The 21,032-nt window shown below is 52.4% G+C and overlaps 1 long non-coding RNA gene across 4 annotated transcripts; it reads left to right on the top strand.

Annotated features, from left to right (window-relative positions):
• Positions 1-4,903: 4,903 nt before the first annotated feature.
• Positions 4,904-17,852, top strand: LOC115510526. Of its 4 annotated transcripts, none has more exons than XR_003967750.1 (3): positions 4,904-5,041; positions 13,680-13,800; positions 17,191-17,852. It is a non-coding gene; the product is annotated as an uncharacterized LOC115510526 (long non-coding RNA). The 4 variants fall into 4 exon arrangements; XR_004343392.1 differs by having other exon boundaries at positions 13,683-13,800; XR_003967748.1 differs by lacking the exon at positions 4,904-5,041 and adding an exon at positions 11,911-12,136.
• The last annotated feature ends 3,180 nt before the right edge of the window (positions 17,853-21,032 follow it).

Consider the following 21,032-nt stretch of genomic DNA (forward strand, 5'->3'; position numbering starts at 1 on the left):
CAGGCTCGACCCTGCCAGGTCCTGGATTACTTTACAGTCACATAAAAGGAGCCTCCAGACTGGCCTCTGGGGACTTTGGCCCTCAAGCAAGGAACAGGAGGGAGCCCTTCCCTGGAGATGGCCTTTTCTTATAACATTTACTTGGTCACTGAAGAGCCCCAGCCTTTTATCAAACACTGCTACGATTGTCTTGGCCCAGCCTGCCTACACCACAGAGTCCCCATCAACAGGGGTCACCGCTCTTCCCTCTCTCCTCCACCTCTCCTATCAGGACCCACCAACAGCCTGGATGCACTCAACAGCAGCCTGGGTGCACCCAGCAAGGCCCCTCCGCAAGCTGAGAATTCAGGACACATCTGGGAGACCTGGTTCCTTTACAAGTTTTATTTCATCGAGTCCTCATTAACCCTATAGGGTAGGAACCAAGATAATTCCCATTTTATTTTATTTTTTATGTTTATTTATTTATTTATTTTATTTAAAAAAAATTTTTTTTAACATTTATTTATTTTTGAGACAGAGAGAGACAGAGCATGAACGGGGGAGGGTCAGAGAGAGAGGGAGACACAGAATCCGAAACAGGCTCCAGGCTCTGAGCTGTCAGCACAGAGCCCGACGCGGGGTTTGAACCCACGGACAGTGAGATCATGACCTGAGCCGAAGTCGGACGCCCAAACGACTGAGCCACCCAGGTGCCCCTATGTTTATTTATTTTTGAGAGAGACTAAGTGAGCGAGAGTGGGGTGGGGGTGGGGGTTGCTGACAGAGGAAGACAGAGGATCCCAAGCAGGCTCCACGCTGACAGCAGAGAGCCTGATACGGAGCTTGAATCCTCAAACTGTGAGATCATGACCTGAGCCGAAGTCAGACACTTAACCGACTGAGCCACCCGGGTGCCCCGATAATTCCCATTTTATAGACAGGATAACTTGTGCTCAGAGAAGTCAAATAACTTCCCTAAGTCACACAGCTGGTAAATGGCAGACTGCAACAATTTTTCACAGCCTATGTGGCAGTGGTCTCCAAGCTCGTGTTTTTTTGGTTTTTGGTTTTTTTTAAATGTTTATTTATTTTGAGAGACAAAGACAGAATGTGAGTGGGTTAGGGGCAAAGGGAGAGGGAGACCCAGAAGCAGAAGCAGGCTCCAGGCTCTGAGCTGTCAGCACAGAGCCCGATGTGGGGCTCGAACTCATGACCTGTGAGATCGTGACCTGAGCTGAAGTCGGACGCTCAACCAACTGACCACCCAGGCTCCCCTCCAGGCTCGTTTGATAGCATACTGCTATTGTGAAAAACAACTCTTGGCACACACATTTGATATATTTATACACATTCATAAATTGTACACATGTCCTACTAAATATCTATATGTTAAATAGTAGCAAATACCTGTACCCCAAACAAACTTTTCTCATCCTATCATTCAAACCAGACCAAATCAACTTCAGAGATGCTCCCCAAGGCTCGATTCTAGCAGCAACACCTGGGACAGAGAGAGAAGGTGGGAAGTGGGCTGAACTGTGAAGGAAAGGTAGGCCTCAGGCAGGTGAACATATTGGGGAAGGGCACTCCAGACAAATGCTTGAGCAAAATCCAAGTGGCCGAAAATGTCAGGAAATGTTCAGGCACAGACAAGAACCCCGGGAACATGAATGGGAATAGCTAGAGACAAAGCAGGAAGGGTCAGGAGGGCTGGAAGCGACTGGCCAGACTGCCAGACCTTGTCTAAAATGTAGTAGGGAGCCACAGTGGGTTCATGAGCGCCGTGTTACTTTGCCAAAGCCGTGTTTGAAATTCTCCCAGTGCAGTATGATATACACTCTCAAACGCTGTCCTTGGAGTTGGAGAATGTGGCCCTTGGAGAGCACCAGACTGAAGGCCAGTTAAGAGTTGCCACACCTCTTTACCTTTGCCCACTGCCCTACTTGGGGTGACTTGGGTACCCTTGCTGGCCTTGATTTTCTTTCTTTTTTTTTAATGTTTATTTGAGAAAGAGAGAAAGAGGGAGAGGGGAGGAGAGCAGAGAGAGAGAGAGAGAATCCAAAGCAGGCTCTGCACTGTCAGCACAGAGCCCAATGTGGGCCTAATCCTGTGACCCGTGAGATCATGACCTGAGTGAAATCAAGAGTCAGATGTTTAACCGACTGGGCCACCCATGTGCCCCTGGCCTTGATTTTCTGACCTGTAAATGGACATAATAAGAGCACACATATTGTGGATATTACTGTTGCTGACAGTAGGCTGGTGTGCCTGATCTAGCCTCTGGCACATAACAGATGCTCAAGAATAACGACTGGTCTCATTATTAGAATACGCCATCTTCTTTCCTCTGCCTGAAGAAATCAAACCAACCCCCCTCCATAATCTAGATCGGACTTCACTTTTGAGAACCCCAGTGAACTTGTTACTCCTTTCCCTGGCTTACCTAGCTCTGGACTCATACAGGCAGAGCAGCATTCGCACATCAGACGACAGTTACCCGCATACATATCTGTCACCCTCACCTCCGGGCTCCTGTACAAGATATTTAGCGGGCCTGGTTAAATTTTTGTGACTTGGTGCAAAGCATAAAAAGGGAAATAACAGCAGAAGAGGAAGAAGAAGAGGAGGAGGAGAAGAGGAAGAGGAAGAGCATGTTTGGGGGCACTTTGCTAAGCTTTTTGTGCGCGTTGTTTTCTGAATCCCCTCCTCGACCCCACAAGGCAGGTATATCAGGCGGGATAGGCTCGTGTGTGCCACAGTAACAAACATCCCAACCTTTCAGTGTTTTAAAACAGTAAAGGGGTGCCTGGGTGGCTCAGTCGGTAAGCATCCGACTTCGGCTCAGGTCACGATCTCACAGTTTGCAGGTTTAAGCCCCGTGTCAGGCTCTGTGCTGACACTTAGAGCCTGAAGCCTGCCTCGGATTCTGTGTCTCCCCCTGTCTCTCCCCTCCCCCACTCATGCTCTGTCTCTCTCTCTCTCTTTCAAAAACAAATGAAACATTTTAAAAAATTTAAAACAGTGAAGATTTCTTTCTCTCCCCTGCCAAATGAGCAGCGCTGGTCACTTGAAGTACGCTGTCCTCACTCAGGGACCCAGGCTGAAGGAAGCCCCCCCCTAGCAACACCTTTCTTCAGCATTAACCGTGGCAGCGAGAAGGAGACCGGAGAGTTCACACGTTAGCTTTTTTGTTGCTACCTGGAAGTGGCATGTGTCAATTCTACTCACATTTTATCAGCCAAAGCAAGTTCACTCAGCCACACTCACTTCAAGGGGCTAGTGAAGTGCAATCTTGCCAGGCCTGTTCCCAACTCTTGTGTCACGAAGGCCACACGGGCGGGTCAGGTCCATCCCTAGCTGTGCCAACGGCCACTCCCAACAGGGTGACTCAAAGCCCCTTTGTGGCAGAGTTGACCCCGCGTCCAAACAGTACTCACCTCCCCTCTGCTCTGGAACCCCCCCTCCACCCTCCCCCTGCCCCATAACATCAACACACAAGAATCTGGGTCAGTCTTTATCTTCCAGCTAAAGTGAACTCATTGAGGAATCAGCCTTGACTTTGGTTAGGCATGAAAATCACAACCATATTTCATGTCTGACACTGAGGCATTGTGGGTCTGGCAAGGAGTGCAGGAGACAGGGGGAAAACGGGACAGCTGGCTTGGGGTTGGAATTCAATTTCTTACCAAATAATTACATGCTATCTGCGGGCTGGGATCACACACTTGAGTCTGTGCCACAAGGAGCCTGCCCCGTGCATTTCTCAGAGCCCATTACCCGTTTTTTCCATCATCATTTGCAACGGGGATTGTGTAGGCTCTGGGGAGCAAGTCTGCTATGGGGTGTGTGTGTGCATGCGTGTCTGTGTCTGTGTGTGTGAGTGTGCAAGACGGCAAGCCAGAAAGGAAGCTACAACAGACAAGGAGCGTCTCTTGTGAGCACAGTCCCTGCTGGTGCCGAGAAGAAGGACAGGTCTCTAACTTCTGACCCAGACTTAGGAAAAGACTTCCACATTGAAAAATGTGGCTCCCTCTGAGAAATCATAAAGAAACACCCTCAACTGCGGGCAGATTTCGTCCCACTCCAGGGGCAAGTTAAAGGAGATGCAAAGTGGTGTAGGCTCAGGGGAAAGACAAGTGCTACAGGCAGAATTTCAGGCAAAGCAGAGCAAAAGGTCAAGGTCAGAAACCAGTGACATTTAGAGGGCAAACTGGAAACAGAGGCGGGGCTGCTGAGGGGCAGGATGCTACCATGGTTCCTTATCAGCTGGGTGGTTTGGAAAACTCCCCAGCCCCTAGAAGCCTCAATTAACAGAGGCTAATGAGAGCCCCCTGTCACAAACAGGTATGCAGCTGACGAGGCCCTGCCCTGCTCTCTGGGCCTGTGGCTGCTGTGTCCCTGGGCCCTGGTCTGGGGGAGAGGGGTGCCTGGTGAGAAATCCTCACTCCCTCATTGTCCCAGCAGAATGGAGCCCTGGCCACGAGAATCAAGTCCAGGGGGACACTGGTTACCTCAAAGGCAGAGTTCCTTGTCTTTCAATCCTTCTTCCATCCCTTACTGTCCATCCCTCAAGACCTTGCGGGGCACCTGCTGCTGTCCAGGACCCTGATGGTGGGGGTGGGGATGGGGTTCTGGAGGTGGAAGAAAAATTCCAGAGCCTGATCATTAGCAATTCATAGTCTACCTGGGAGGAGGGGGTGGCTCACTACCCAGAAAACAAGGAACAGAAACCACGGTTTGGGGCAGGAGCTGGTCAGGGCCAGGAGGCAGCGTCAGGGAAGGAGCTGGAGCCTCAGGGATGGAGAGGATGAGTATGGGGCATGGAGGGCACTGCGAGCAGCAGGCACACCTGGAAGAAAGGGCTGGAGGGGCTCGTGGGTGCAGTTGGGTGGTGAAGGCAGGATCCTAGGGGCAGGGCAGTAGGCCAGGCTGTTGAGTGGTGGTTTGTCCAACCTCAGGAACTACGGTGTAGAAACACAGAAAGTTCTGGGGTTTTGTTTGCTCAGAGATGGGGATGCAGCTGAAGCGTCTAGAGATGGGTACCCAGGAGACAAAACAGGTGCTGGGGATATGGGATGCTGAGTTCATGCCCCCCACCCAGGTGCAGACAGAGGAAGAACAAGTCTCTCTGGATGGGGTCCCCACCTCCTCTGTCCAGTAGGTCTGGGGACAGGATCTCACTTTACCACCCCACCCCCAGGCCAAGCCTGGGTTGACAAATGGGCCCTGCCCCCTGCCTGGAGGAGCTGAGATTGTTACGCTGGAAGTGAGTCACAGAGCTTTTCCTTCCTTCTCTTTCTCTCCACTTGGCTTGACCGACACCTTGCACATCCTCATTCTCTCCCTCTCTCCCCCACCCCACACCGTTCAGAATCCATAAACTATAAATAAGTGGTCTATCAGCACAAACTGCTCGACCCAGCGCTGGGGAAGGTGAGGGGCTTGGCTCAGGGTTCTGGTCTGTGCGTATCGGCAGAATGTGTGCCTGTGTGTGTGCATGGGCACACAGGTGTTGCTGAGACTCTGACATGCTGGGTGTCTGTATTTGTGAGCTGTCTGTGTGGTTGTGGGGAATCTGTGAGGGAGCACAGCATACATGTGTCGTGAGGTTGTGGTTGGAGGAAATTTCCACGGGGACGGGACTACGGTTTATCGGCTACGGGATGGGCACAGGTGTATGCGTCGTAGGTCGCCACCACTGAGGGGGAGGGTGTGGGCGGCAAGAGTGCATTTGTGCCCGAGGCTGTCCGCATGGACATCCGTGTTGTGGAGGGGGTGGGTGCTGGGTGTGGAGGAAGTGCTTCTGTCTGTGTTTGTGTAGGTGTTGAGGGTGTCTGTGCCTGGACCGCCTGCCTTGCCTCTGGCTCTGCAGGATGTGAAAGGACTTAGGACTTGGGTTTGTGACTGAGGCTGGTGTCACACCCTTCAGTTCTTTCCCTCCGCCTGGGCCAGGAGGCTGGAGATAAACCCAAGCCAGCACTGATGGCTATGGTGGCGGTGATGTCACATTCACAGGGGGTGTTCAGGGGGCGGGGGGTAGCTCATCAGAGGGAAGCTCAGAAGGGAGCTCCTCAGACTGAGAACTTGGCCTAGGAAAAGAGTGAAGGTAGAGGCTCTTGGTCTCTCACTCCTTCCTGCTGTCCCTCACCTGAGTCTACCCACATGCAGAGCCCAGCCAGAGAGGGCCCACTGGCCACGCGGGCAGGACTCAGCCTGGGCGCCACAGAGTGAGTAGCCTTCCACCAGCATGAGGGTCTGTCCCCCACGTAGGAGCCCCTCCCGTCCAACCCTGCTCCCAGCTAGATGAAAAGCCCCACAAGGCAGGACCTCTGTCTCCCCAGCATCCCCAGGCATAAAAGAGGGACAATGATATCTACAGAAAGGGGTTATCTGCACCCCAGATGAGCCTGGAGTTGTGGCCACAGGGAATAGAGCTAATCACTCATGCTTCCTTCTCACCTCTCCTACCTCCATAGAAATTGTTCAATTGGATCCTCCCGGGGTTGGGGGCCGGTGGCAGTGAAGGTCCTTGGGCCGTCTCTAGGGGCGCTGACAGGCAACCAGCACGTGCCCGCACCTGCCAATGGATTAAACGGGCAAAAGACAGGGCAGGCCGAGGAGGGGCCAGAGGAGCTGTGTGAATGGGGACAGTCTAGCGGGGCCTGACGGAAGGGCTTGTCTGTGAGATGTGTGACTTCTCTCACCCACCGGCAGTAGGAAGAGCACCAGGGAGCCTCTGAGAATTCAATCCCAGGCTCACACGGACTGGGGTCCTGGGAGGGGCCGGCCAGGTTGTCCCTGGATGCTGGCTTAAGTCCCCACTCCGCCTGGGATGGAGGAGGGAGGGTGATGAGGGATAACTGGGATGTGCCTGCTTTCCCTCTCTTCTGCAGGCCAAGGCACATTCTCCCTCTAGCGCCCCTCAAGGAGATGAAAATCCATTCCTTCAGCCCCAAGAGGTGGCAGCAGGCAGGCTGAGGGATCATTCCCCAGCATGGGCCCTGGAGGGAAGGGTCGTTGGGGGACTCTGCCCTTCTAAACCTGGTTCCTTTCTCTTGGGACCAGGCTCCCTGCACACCCACATTACCAGGAGGAAGGCCGTTCCAGGGTCAATTCTGAATTCTGGGGGTGGTCCTGGTCCAAGGAGGTGGTGTCTTCCTCCACAACCCATCCATAAAGGGCATTTGTGCCCAGGCTACACCGCCCACCTGGGGCTGGGGGCAGGGCTGCTTCGAACACAGCACCACAGTGAAAGCGGGACAAACGCGCCTGTGTGCGCCCTGGCCGAGGTGCCGGAGGAAGCGCGGTCGGGCCGAAGTGTTAATGGGCCTCCTTCCTGCCCTGCCCTTGCCAGCTCCTCGGTGCTCATCCCTCTCCCCTGAAACGCCCGCTTCCTCCGCTCCATCCCTGGCCACAGACCTGTCCTGCTTTAACAAACATCCCTCTCAGGCTTCGGGTTTATGGCTTTTCCATGCGCCCCCTTCATGTGGTTGGGAACCAACGCTCTGGTCCCCAGAGCAGAGGGGTGGGGTGGAGGGGGCTGGGGCTGGCCTTGGAGGCTGGGCCTGGCCAAGCGACCTAAGGGGAGGCTAGGATCTTTGCATCAGGAGAACAAGGCCCAGCCAGGGAACAACACAGGAGGGATGAGCTCTGTCCTGAAGGAGGGCAGGTAAGGGAAGGCCAAGTCAGCTGCAGGGGCCAGGAGGGGTCCCCAGAGAGGACAAGGAGACCACCCCCAAGGGGACAGCACCAGCCCAAACGATGGTACTTGTGACTTTGTTTTTTTTGTTGTTGTTGTTTGTTTTTTTTTCTTTTTTAAGTTTATTTATTTATTTTGAGAGGGAGAGCAGGAGAGGGGAGAGAGAATCCCAATCATGCTCTGCACCGTCAGCATAGAGCCCAACATGGGGCTCGAACCCACAAACCATGAGATCATGACCTGAGCCGAAACCAAGAGTCGGTGCTTAACCAACTGAGCTATCCAAGCACCCCATTTGTGGCTTTGTTTTAAATGGAACGTTTCTTTTTTTTCTTTTCTTTTTCTTTTTTTTTTTTTACTGTTTCTTTCTTTCTTCTTTATTTGAGAAAGAGATAACAGAGTGTGAGTGGGGAAGGGCAGAGAGAGAGGGAGACACAGAGTCCGGAGCAGGCTCCAGGCTCTGAGCTGTCAGCACAGAGCCAGAGGCGGGGCTTGAACTCACGAGCTGTGAGATCATGACCTGAGCCGAAGTCAGACGCTCAACTGACTGAGCCACCCAGGCATCCCTTAAAGAGAATGTTTCTTAAGCACCAAATGTGCCCTATGCAAAGTAAGTCCTGTGATTTTCTTGTCTCATTTCACTCTCACAAAAACTCACTGGTACCATCACCCCCCATTTTACAGATGACAAACCGGGGCCCAGAGAGGTTAAGCAGCACGTGCCCAGATCACAGAGCTGGCTAGTGACAGTGTGATGACTCAAGCCCAGGGAGCGTCCACATGTTGAGGAAGAGCCACTACTCTATGCATTTTTATCAGTCACTGTTGGGCTTTTGTATCTGGGCCTGGGACCACCCGTTAGGTGTCCCTGAGTCCCTGGGTCAGCCTCAGGAGGGCCAAGGAGGAAGCATTCGATCCCAAGACTGTCTCTGCCTTGAGACCAGAGCCTCAAGCCCCCTTGGGTGTCAGCACCACGTATAAGCTGACGTCTCCCATATAAGGGGGCAGTGTTGAATGTATGTAGAAGCTGCTGAATAAAACCACTTTCATTTCAAAGCATGACTGAATATACACTCACTGCGGGTCATGTATATGTTTTTTCTCAAAAGATTTTAAAAGTACAACTGCTATCATGGGGAGCAGGGGCTGCAAAACGTTTCGATTCTGTGAGAGAACGTTTGTGTTCAAAAAGTTCAGAAACCACTTTACAAATTAAAACACGGATGCCCTGAGAGGTAGCACATCCTGGGGAACTTTCAGAGCAAGCTGGGGCCCAGGGACCTACTCACTGGGCTGAGGCTCCCTTTTTGTCTGGTCAGGACACCCACCCCCATCTCATCAGAGAAGGGGGCCTGTCCCAGGGGCACCTGGGTGGTCCCGTCGATTAAGTGTCTGACTTTGACTCAGCTCATGATCTCACGGTTTGTGAGTTCGAGCCCCGCATCGGGCTCTGTGCTGTCAGTGCAGAGCCTGCTGGGGATTCTCTCTCTCCCTCTCTCTGACCTTCCCCTGTTCGTGCTCACTCTTGCTCTCTCTCTCTCTCCCTCTCTGCTCCTACCCCACTTGTAATCTCTCCCCCCCCAAAAAAATAAATAAAAGAAGTACACCTTAAAAAAAAAGGAAGGGCTGCAGGAGTAGGCCCCAGGAGATCCAACATAGTAGGGCATGGGACTTGAGGGACTAAGAGGCTAGGAGAAACTCAGGGGCCTCCATCTCCCAGCAATGCAGGGGGAGAGCCCCGGCCTTACTTATCATTTGCTCCTCAGAGTTTTTCCTAACGTGGGCATTTGCAGGTCCTGCTGGGGAAGAAGCCAGCTGTGTATGGACAAGCAGGAAGATGGGGGGCCTTTTTCAGTGGGGAAGGTCCCCATACTCCACACAACTGGGCCAAAGGGAAAGACCCCTCCAACCCCCACTGTGGAAGGAAGCAAAGGAACGACATTTCTGGGGCATTTACTGTGTGCCTGGCACTGTGTTTTCACAAGTTAGTATTTTTCCTTTGACTTTCATCTCAACAATCCTGCAAAGCAGATCTGACAACTCCCGTTTTTACAGACGAGCCTCAAGAGGTTAAAGGCTATTAAAAAGCAGAGCCAGCACCTAAACTTGACCCTATGCGGTGGCCAATCTGTGTTCTGGGGGCTCAGAGCGGCTGCAAAGAGGGCTGAGGGGGAGGCGGGGGAGGCCCAGCCCCCACAGTCCCGGCCCCAGTGAACATCCTCTCTGCCTGCCTTTGTTCACAAAACCGAAAAAGTGATGATGGTTTTCCTTCCTCTCTTTAAGAAAACAACAGAATCAAAACAAACAGAGAAGGGGAACTCCCCTCCCGTAGCTTTTGCCAGAAAGAAAAGGAAGAAACAGTCCCAGTCATGCTCTGGGCGGCCCTGTTGCTAGGACAGGGCCTGGAAGAGGAAGAGAGAGGGCCCCTCATGAAAGCTGAAAGCTTCAGTGTCCCCACTGCATGGTCCCGCTCCGAGCTCCTTGGCCTCACCCCAGCAAACCTGCCCCACTCGTGGCCTGACCCTCTGAGTTCGGACACACACAGCTGAGGCAGCTGAAACTTTCCAGAGGGCTTCAGTAAATCCCAAGGAAGGACAAAGGGAAATTAAAACACACAAGTCCAAGAATAAAAAAGCAAAACAAAAAACAGCTACCAGAATGCACACTGGCACTGTTGACCTCCCATGGCCTGTTCCCACTTAGGGCTCCCGGGCCCTTCCCCATCTCCTCCTCCTGAGCTACCTTCACTGTGGTCCCCACTGAGGCTGTGAGAGCCTCACAGGGTCCCTTCTTTCCTAGAGTCAGGCTTGTCTGTACCTTAGTAGCCACAACAGTCAAAATCTGGACTGGCCCTAGGTTGGAGATATTGCAGGATGCCCACCCTGACCCTGGCCAGGGCCCTCCCATACCACCTAGCTCAGAGAACAGTTCTGGATGCCTTGTGTTGATTGGCTCGCTTGGGGAGACTGGCAGCTTCAGAGATCTGCACCATGTCCCCCACCCCCCCGCACGTAGGATGGCGGCCTTAAAGGCTCAGCAATGTCATCAGCAACAGGTCCTCCTCTCACAAAAACAGCCCATCAGCCAGCCTCACACTTTGACAGGGACTCTGGGGCCAACAGGACCTTTTGAACACTGCCTGGGTAGATTAAGGAATTCGTGGTCTGGGTTCAAGATCCAATTGTAGCTGGAGAATAGTTTTTCCCCATTGAGACCAGTCTCAGCAAATACTAAGTGAGTAATTAGTCATGTACTCAGTACTGCATCTGGTCCTGTGGGGAATGTATGAAGACAGATGAGGCTCAGAGTCTCCCAGGGACATGAGAGAGATGGTGGCAGGAGAGGATTATTCTAAACAGAGGAGAATCTTGGGGCGCCTGGGTGGCTCAGTCGGTTAAGCGGCCGACTTCGGCTCAGGTCATGATCTTGCGGTCCGTGAGTTCGAGCCCCATGTCAGGCTCTGTGCTGACAGCTAAGAGCCTGGAGCCTGTTTCAGATTCTGTGTCTCCCTCTCTCTGAACCTCCCCTGTTCATGCTCTGTCTCTCCCTGTCTCAAAAATAAAAAAATAAAATAAAATCAACAGAGGAGAATCTGAACAATGGAAACTCCTCCCCTCTTGGAGCTGTGGGAGGTCCAAGGGAGACAGTGCATGAGTAATGTTGCTGTCTGTTGGTTCCTGCACCTCTGGGCTCCAATCTCCCTCTTACATCCTAGGGCTGACCATTCCCTACACTAGGTGCTCAGTTGGTGGCTGCTGAACAAACAGTCACTGTCTGGGTTTGGTGTGGGCTAAATGAGATGCATCCTGGGGCGCCAGGGTGGTTCAGTTTGTTAGGCGTCTGACTTCTGCTCAGGTCATGATCTCACAGTTCATGAGTTCAGGCCCCACATCGGGCTCTGTGCTGACAGCTCAGAGCCTGGAGCCTGCTTCAGAGCCTGTCTCCGTCTCTCTCTTTGCCCCTCCCCAACTGGTGCATGTGCGCGCGTGCTCTCTCTTTCTCTCTCTCTCTCTCTTCTCTCAAAATAAAAAAGCATTAATTTTTTTTTTTTAATAAAAGCAAACAAATAAATCGGGTGCATCCTGCATAGGGATACATAACACTTGCTGGCTTTCCTCAGCATTATGAAGATGACAGTTTGCTGTCCCACCGGCCCAGGAAGCTTCTCCGGGGCAGGAACTGTATGATGGCTGCCCTATATCCTCTCCCCGGTCCCAGCTCAGCATTGTGCCCCTGGAGGAGCTCAGTAATGCTCACAGACCAGGGGATAGAGCTTGGAAAGAGGGCCTGGAAGAGTGGATTCAGTTTCTCCCCAGCACAGAACACCCTCCTCTGCCAGCCCCAGCCCCAGCACACTCTTACTGTCTTTAGGACCTGTTCTATCTGCCTCCTCCAGGAAGCCTTCCCTGTCACTCAGCTGGGATGAGATCCCTCCGTGTCCTCGCTGCATGTATGGTATGTAAGTCTGGATCAGTGCACTGTTATCCAGCCGTTTTCCAGTCGAGGCAGCTGGCTCCCAAGAGAGTGTAGCCCTCTCTCCCATCCCCCCACAGCCCCCGTCCCCGTTGCTTTGGAGTGTGGCTCAGCAGCAGCCCAGCAAGATTCTGATGAATGAATTAATGAATTTGCTCTGTGACCTTGAGAAAATTCCCTCTGTCCCGTTCTAACAAGGGGAAAACACTGTCTTTCTTGGGTAAGTGGGAGGAAGGGGCCGGGAGGTGGAGGAGGCAGGGCCAGGAGAAGAATGGAGTGGTTTGTGACACTCACCATGGCCAGATGGGATCTGAAAGGGGCTCATCCATTGACAGCCAGGGTGGAGACCAGTCAATACCCCGTGTGCTCCCGGTGGGGGGTTTTCCCAAAGGGGGATGGAAGGGCATGGTCCCCTGGCGGAGCCAGTTTCAAAAAGGAGGTCTATGTTTCCAGGCTCTTCCCATCAAGGTAACCTGGGCCTGGAAACCTTCCCACAGGATCTGCCCTGCCCTCCTGCCATCAGCACCAGCTGTGACCTTGAGTCGGTTACCACTCATCCAAGTTCTACTGACCAGGGCTTAAGGTGCCACCATGGGCAGGTGCCTGGGAAGGAGCCCAGGGATGGAATCCTGGCTGGCTGACCACCCCCCACTGGGGTGTTGGCCCAGGCCAGCAGGTTTCAGGTTTCAGCTTTCAGAATGTTTTCCTGTCTAGGGCACTTTCTATTTTTCAATACTTTTCCTATCACAGCCAAACAACAAAAAAGTAAATAGGTGAGCCTTCTCAGAGCGGGGAGGGTGGGGGTGGGCAGAACCCACCCTGGGAAAGGCCGGAGGCCGGCCTGGAGGGGGAGAGGCCCCTCTACCCCCATCCCCACCCCCCCACCCTTCTCCTCGCAGGGCTGACTCATTGTTTTGCAACAAACAGCAGGCGGCCAGGCCCTGGCAGTTTCTCGAAGTCCAGGCTGGGTTCAATCCCAGCCCTCCCAACGGCCCAGCCGGGCCCGGAACGATTGGGTTATCTCTGCCCTCATCCCCTTTGTTTGGGGCGGCCACTAGCTCACCCGAGGTAAACAGACTCTGGCCGAGTGAGAAAAGGAGGTACCCGTTATCTCCTGAGGCCACAGAAGCCAGGCGGGCCGAGGAGCAGGAATCTCGCAGATCCCTTTCCCCCACAGAAGCTCCCCTGTGGAGTGGAGAGGTCTCAGCACAACATCCAGAGCCTGGTGCCTGGGTTCAAATCCCAGCTCTGCCACTTACTGCTGGTGACCTTGGGCAAGTCACTGACCCTGTCTGCTTCCACCTCTCTGTCTGCAAAATGTCGGGATAACAGCACCTACCTCATAGAGTTGTTGCGTTCCTATTTATAAAGGGTTGTATAAATAATGTTAGTTTTTGAAGAGTTATATATAAGCGGTGTTAAGTGGGGGGTTGGGAGAGTCTATAAGTAATGTTAAATAAAATAAGCCCAACGCCCAAGGCCAGGCTCTGAGAGGATTTCCCACCCCCTGCCCCACTTCTCCCAGCAGGCCAGCTCCTTCACTCTGCATCCCTGAGCTGAGGGCATTGACCGGCCACAGCAGGACAGGCGCTGAGGCTCCAAGCTCCTTTTCAAATGGAAGTTGTGCGGGGAAATCCTCGAGGGAGGTAGGCGCCAGCCTGGGAGGGTCTGACCACCTGAGGGGTTGCACAGAGAGGCTTTTTGGATTCCTGCAAGAGGTTTTGGAATTTCACAAAGATACCCGCAGGGATGGAGAGCCTGCAGAGGTGAAGTGATGGAGGAGAGGGGGCAGGGCTGCAAGCTCTCCCTGAAGTCCAGTGTGGGGCCTGTCTGGCCATTGTCTTTTCTGGGCTGATTTTCCCAAAGAGCTGATTTCTTAGGCTTCAGTGCAAGATTCAGGTCTTGATTCTGACACTTACTAGCTGGGAGACTCTGGGCAAGTTACTTCCTCTCTCTAAAGCTCCATTTCCTTGTCTATAACAGGAGATAATAATCTCACCTTGCAGGGGATTGAAAGAGGCAACACAGGCAAAGCTTCTAGTGTGGTGCAGACAGAGCCCGGGCTCCATTAGCGGTGGCCTGTAACCCACCCCCCACCGCTGTCTCATGTGGGACCTAGGAATCTCCTTACCTCCTGTCCAACTCCGTTTAGAGTGGATGCCCACCTCCACCTTCAACCCCACCCTGATTCCTACATCCTTTCCCATGAGTCCAAGGGCCTGAGGCTGGCTTCTCAGCCTCTTCCTTCCTGGTTCCCTAGTGACCCCAATATCACACAGCATTATCAGTGTCCAAGAGATTGGGGTCTCCTCCCTCACCAGCACTGGGACCCTAGGTTACAAGTCATGGGTCTTCTCCAAGCCTCTGTCATTCAATCATTCACTCAGCAAACATTTCTGAGCACCTGCTCTGTGCCTGACACTGTATGGGGTGCTGCAGGAACAATGGTTAATGAAATAGAGTCAAAGTCTAGCAAGGGAGACAACTATTAAATATATATCCAACACATACTTACTGAATGCTACAGAGAGTGGAGGGTGCTATGAACTAATATTTCCTGGAAGGTTCAAGAGACGGTACTCCTGAGGTTTAAGTCAGGACATGAAGGATATCTAAGAATGAAAAGAGCTGGGGAAGTAGAAAGAGAGAACAGTGTATAGAGAGCAGAAATAGCATGTACAAAGGCCCTGAGGTCACAAGACTTTGGTACCTGTACTGAAAGGAGTCCATATTGAGTGAGCAAAAGAGAGACTCAAGCTGAGGTTGGAGGATAGAAAGAATCAGATCTGGTGGGACCACATAGATCTTGGGAAAGGCTTTGGACTAGAACCACTAAGTAGTTTTAAGGAATGGGGTGTGGTCAGAGCTCTTTCAAAAATGTCTCCAGCAACTGAATGGTAATGACTTGTGGTGGATTCATGGAGACCAAGGAGGAGACTATCTTTCAAGGGAGAGTGGAGGTAGCTGGATGAGGGACAGCAGAGCTGGAAAGGGGGCACAGCCAATGTTTAAGAAGTAGGTATACTAGGACTCGGTGATAGGGGAGGTGTGGAGGTTGAAGGAGAATGTGTCAAATATGACCCTCAAGTTTCTGACATATGAAGCTGGGTGGAGGAGAGGAGAGGCAGATTTGATGGAAGGAGGGAATAGCAGGAGTTTAATTTTAGAAAATCTATATTTGAAATATCTAAAAAAAAAAAAACACTTAAAAATTAAAAAAAAATTTTTTTAAAGGCGCCTGACTGGTCAGTAGAACAAGTGACTCTTGATCTTGGGGTCATGAGTTCGAGTCCCATGATGGGTGTAGAGATAACTTTAAAGAAGAGAAAGAAAGAAAGAAAGAAAGAAGAAAGAAAGAAGAAAGAGAAATATCTATATCAAGTAGGTAGCTAGATACATCAGTCTTTTTTTTTTTTTTACAGTGAGAGAGAGGGTGCAAGTGAGCGAGGGTCAGAGAGAGAGAGACAGAGTTCCAGGTGGGGCAGAGGAAGAGAGAGGGAAAGAGAGAGAGAAACGGGGCTCATCTGAAGTGGGGCTCATGCTTTTACCCGAAGCAGGGCTCGACCTCAGCGGATATGGGGCTTGAACTAGCAAACCGTGAGATCATGACCTGAGCCAATATCAGATGTTTAACGACTGAGCCACCCAGGTGGCCTGGCTGGATACCTCAGTCTTAAGCTCCAAAAGAGGTCTAGGAGCTCCTGGCTGGCTCAGTCGGCAGAATGTGTGACTCTTGATCTTGGGGTTATGAGTTTGAGTCCCACGTTGGGTGGAGAGATTACATAAAAAAGTAATAAAAATCTGGGGCACCTGGGTGGCTCAGCCGGTGAAGCGTCTGACTTCAGCCCAGGTCCTGATCTTGCGGTTTGTGAGTCCAAACCCCACATTGGGCTCGCTGCTGTCAGCCTGTCAGTGCAGAGCCCGCTGCTTCAGATCCTCTGTCCCCCTCTCTCTGCCTCTCCCCGCTTGCGCTCTCCCAAAAGTAAACACTGCAAAAGTAATAATAAAAATCTTTAAAACAAAACCAGAAGGTCTAGATTGAGAGTTGGAAATTGTGGACACGGCATCATTCTGACACGGGAATGGACAGGATTGCCTAGGAGAGAGTAATCTATCAGAGCGAGTCCGAGAAGATCAAGCTCAAGGCCTCGGGAACACCCCACTTAAGTGTCAGGTGAAACCGGATCCTCAGTTTTTATCACCTCCAAAACGGAGATAACAGTAGCCCCGGCTCACAGCATGACCCAGGTATAGCAAGTAATGGATGTGAGGCACCAGCGCTCAGCACACAGTAAACGCACAGTAAACCATGGGTGGGAAAGCTGTGAGGACACAGTTAGTTGGCAATTTTCTTCATTTGCAAGTGACAGGAACTCAGCCGAGGCTTAGAAAAAGAAGGGTCTCTTCAAAGGATTCAGGAAGGCTCCTACAACCAGAGGAAGAACGAATCTCCAAACCCCGCACAAAGGGCAAGGAGGCAGTCCTCCACTCACTCAGCCTCTCTTCTCTGCTTCCTGTTAAGATAACTTTTTTCATGAATTCTCTGACTTCCCTTCCGTGACAGGGGACACAGCTGCAGGCCCGGTCTGCGTTTCACATCCCGAGGTTCCCTCTGCCCCAGAGGTCTTACTCGCATTCCCTCTGATCCCAAGTTAACAAAATCTCAAGGGAGAAGGCTGAACAGCTCAGCTTGGTTTGGGAACCTACCCCGGCACCACTCAGTACAAGGGAGCAAAGAGACTGGCAGCCGCAGTCACATTGCTGGATTGGGGGTGGGTGGGTGGCAAAGGAGGCCTGCTACCAGCAGATCACTAGGTGACCCCTCCAATTAACCCGGAAATGTGCTTGCAGTCAAAAAAGGGGCTAATTTGGTCTCTACCAGGTGATTAAAAACGAAACACAACACCTGGCTACGTTGCCACCCATTGATCCGACACTACCTTGATAATGACCCCTCTCCCTGCCCTCACCCCAATCACCTGGACTCACCAGCAACCTCATCGCTTGCCTCCCGGGCCCATGGGGTTTCCTCACAGGTCCCCCAGTCAGGCGGACCTTGCAGACGGACCACCCCTCAGCCCCACTTTGAAGGGTCCCCTCTTCAGAGCCTTCGATGGCCATCCTGGACCCTACGACTGAAGCCAGTTTCCTAGGCCTGACCTCTCAACTTTGACCACGCTTCTCATATCAGTCAAGGCCCAGCTTACCCCGGACCTCCTCCAGCAAGGCCCCTGACCTCTACAGCCTCGTGCCCCCTTCCACTGACCTCCAACGGCCTGCTGCAGTGTTCACTGCTTACATTTCAAGACTGCCTGCTGTATGCGGGTCACTGAGATTAGTAAGTGTCTTTAGCTGCTTCATCTTGCTTCCTCCCTGAGTGACCGGCACCACCACCCCTATTAGGCTCAGTGAGATTTAGTAACTTGCCCCGAATTACGTCATTGGTTAGAGCGATAACCAGGGCTTGAATCCGACTGATGGCCGCCCTCCAACCCTTTGCTCTAAACTGGGGGCCAGCAAACTTGTGACCCCACTGGTTAAATTCTGCCAACTGTCTGCTTCTGCGCCGCCCGAGCTAGAATGGTTTTTACATGGCTGAAAAAAAAGAATCGAGAAAAAATGTAAAATTTTGGCGCATGGGAAAATCACATGAAATTACAATGCCATTGTCCATTAATAAAGTTATATTGGAACACGGTCCCGCCCATTTGTTTCGATACTGTCTATGGCTGTTTTCTCACTACGGTGGCAGAGCTGAGTAGTTGTGAAGGAGACCAGCCTAAAATATTTACTGTTTGGCCCTTCCAGAAGAAGTGTGCCAACGTCTGCCCTAAAAGACACCACCAGACTGCCTCACCTTGTTGTTGTTACCTTACCTTATGGCTCCGTGAGTTCTAAACACCCCACCTGCCTCCAGGGGTTGCTGTCTTTCTGTAAGGCTGAGCCTGCTATGGAAACTTGGAGGGAAAGCAAGGTCGGTTTTAGCACTGTCTGTACCCCCAGGCACCCGAGACTTGACCCAGATGGGACTGAAGTTTCAAGACCTGAGAATGTACAGAAAATCCCTCTCAGCCAACCCCTACCGGCGTCCCCCTGGCTGAGCCAGCCTGTCCATCCCTGGGTGGGCCGCGGGAGACCTTTGTTCTGACAGGATCTGACTCATCTGGAGTACACTCTGGTCTTGTTTGATTTTCAAGGATCCAGCTTCAAGGAAAGAAGCAGAAGGAATGGGTCTTATCCAGAAATGTGAGTCCAAGAGTTGTCCTGCAGACTCAGTGGGATCATGAAAGAAAGTGCTAAGCCAGAAGACTGGCATGTGCTTGATGATGTGCAGCTCTTGTTTGGGGGGGGGGGGGCATGGGGAATTCTGGAAGCTCCTGGCTTTTGCTGGCCTGTGTGGGGCTTTCACGTGTTTTAGGTAAAGTTTCCCCTTCCTCCAGCATATGGGGCTCTGCCCACACAAGGACACCCTTGGCGAATGGAGTAGGAGCTACACTTCAGCTCCCACTCCCACCTCAAGCCAGGTACCTTTGTGCAGTGCACACACTTTGCAACTGTCTGTGGCAGCCCTGCTGAGTAGGGAGGCCCTGAATGGAGTTTCCTGATTCCTTCTCCTCCCTGCCTACCTTGGTCACTACCTTGGGCCAGTCCACACACCCTCCTGGGCTTCAATTTCCTCTCCTGTATAATGACGATGCTTATCCTGTCTTCTTCAGGCAATTCTGAGGATAAAATGAGGGAGCAGATGTGGAAATCAAGGGTGGAGGGTTTTGATGTCAACCAAACGACCAAATGGAAACCTGCCATTTGGGGTCCTCTAGAAGCTATTTACAGAAAGGGCTTTGTTGTTGACGTTTTTAGAAATGATTATGTTATATAAAGTTTGGAAAGCAGAGGGCCTATTACCCGTAATCTACCATGGTTAATATAATTTCTACACGTTATCTTGCTTTTTGGGGGGAGGATGGGGGAGGAGAGGTCCAACGAGGGGAAGATGCTAGAGCAGTACTTGTTGAACTTCACCTGGGAGGTTTGTTAGAAAGCAGGTTCCAATCCAGTAGGTCTGGGGTGGGGCCCGAGAGTCTGCATTTCTACTGGGCTTCCAGATAATGCCCATCCTGGGACTACACTCTGTCACTAGGGTCTAGAAGACCCTAGAGCATCCCAAAAAGGTGGAGCTGGGGTTTCTTTGCTCCAAGGGCCCAGTGGGAGCAGTGAAAATTTCTACCATCCCAGCAGACCTGCCTCTGGCAATGAGGGGCAGGGGCAGTTTCCCAAGACCCCAGAGATCAGCTTGGCCGACTGCAGATCTGGAAACTGGGACTGAAGGCTTCCCTGGCCCCACACCCTCGGTGGGGAGACTGAAGCTGGGGAGGCCGGGAAGGGCCGGGTTTCCCCAGATCAAAGCAGGTTCTCCAGCCTTTGATTCACAAACAAGCAGCCTCTTTGGAGGCTGACTGGAGTTTGGGGATGGCTGGCCTTGGGGCCTGGGGTGAGTGGTCAGAGGCCCCAGCCCCCTTTCTTTTTGCATAACAGCTTGGCTGCCTAACAAAAGGGCGGTCCTTGAAAGGCTGTGAGGGGCTGTTAAAAGCTTCCGGCAATGGTTTAATTGGGGGCGATTAAAGTGTCCTCCCCAGGAAGACCTGCCCTTCAAAGGCCAACCAGGCCTTGCTCCCCTGCCCTCAGCACCTTTCCCCTTGGCCACGCCCGCCATGGTAGCCCTGCCCCAGCCTCTCCCCTCCCCCCTCCTAGCTCCCCTCCACTTCCCTGTGGCTCCCTGCAGACCTGACAGGTTGGCGACTGGCCCCTTTGGTCAGCCTGTCTGGGAGGATTCCGTCCCAGACCATGGACCATCAGCACCATTTGCTCACACAGTTTGGTCTCGTGGTTGAGTCTGATGTAGGAGGGCGGGGAAGGCTGAGTTAGGGATACAAACGACCCCCAAATCGGCCCACCCTGAGCACTCTTGCTGTCTCTCCCCTAGGACACCTAGACTGGCCTCTGGGCCCCTCCTCGAGCTCCCTCACCAGGCCCTCTCCCCAAGGCCCTGGCCTGTCCGGAACTTCACGGTCACTGTTGGGGGTCCCCTGGCCTACCACACATTAATCTCCCAGACATCTGCTGAGGACGCTACCTGCTACCTGCGGGGTGTTGGTGGTTCAGAGGTGACCAGACAGGGAGGTCGGGGTGGGGTACTGTCCACTTACAAGTGGACACGCCAAAGTGATCTGGCGTGATATAAGGTAAAATGAGGCAGGGAAGGCTCCAGAAGCAACAGAGCCTAGAGTTAGAACATGGTCAGCTGATTTGGCCGATTTACCCTGATGTTAATCTCAAGACCACAGCTGGCTCCACTAACAGACTGCCTCACAACCAACCTGGGGACCCTTAAAAGGGGAAGTAAGTAGACTTTCCTTCAAGTCTAGAAATAGGCATCTGGTATATTTTCCTGGAGCCCAGGAGAGTCTCTCAAACACCTTCTTTGGCTGAGCCACCCTATACGGAGCTCTTAAGGGATGATTTGGATGCTATTTTCCTCTCTTATCCCTTTAGCCCCACCCCCCCAAGGTCCAAGGCCTTTCCCTGCAGGGTGCTCTGTTTTTTCCCCCAGGCCCTGTTCTCATCTCCCCCATTAGGCTTTGGACCTATTTTGACTGGCCAGGAATGCTCGGCCCAAGGGTCTCTGGGATTTCCGTATCCCCGGTAAGGAAAGTTCATCCTTTTTCCAGGGTGAGTGTGGAAAAAAAACCAAGCCCCAAGGCTGGGAGGAGGCAGAGAGGCCTAGGACTGAACTGCCAGCTACAGAAAGCCTCCATTCTGATACCTCTGTCTTGCTTTGAGCCCTCTCTACAAGGGTGTCCCTGATTATTCCTCCACG

This window comes from Lynx canadensis, chromosome A3, assembly GCF_007474595.2.
Source record: "Lynx canadensis isolate LIC74 chromosome A3, mLynCan4.pri.v2, whole genome shotgun sequence".
NCBI lineage: Eukaryota > Metazoa > Chordata > Mammalia > Carnivora > Felidae > Lynx > Lynx canadensis.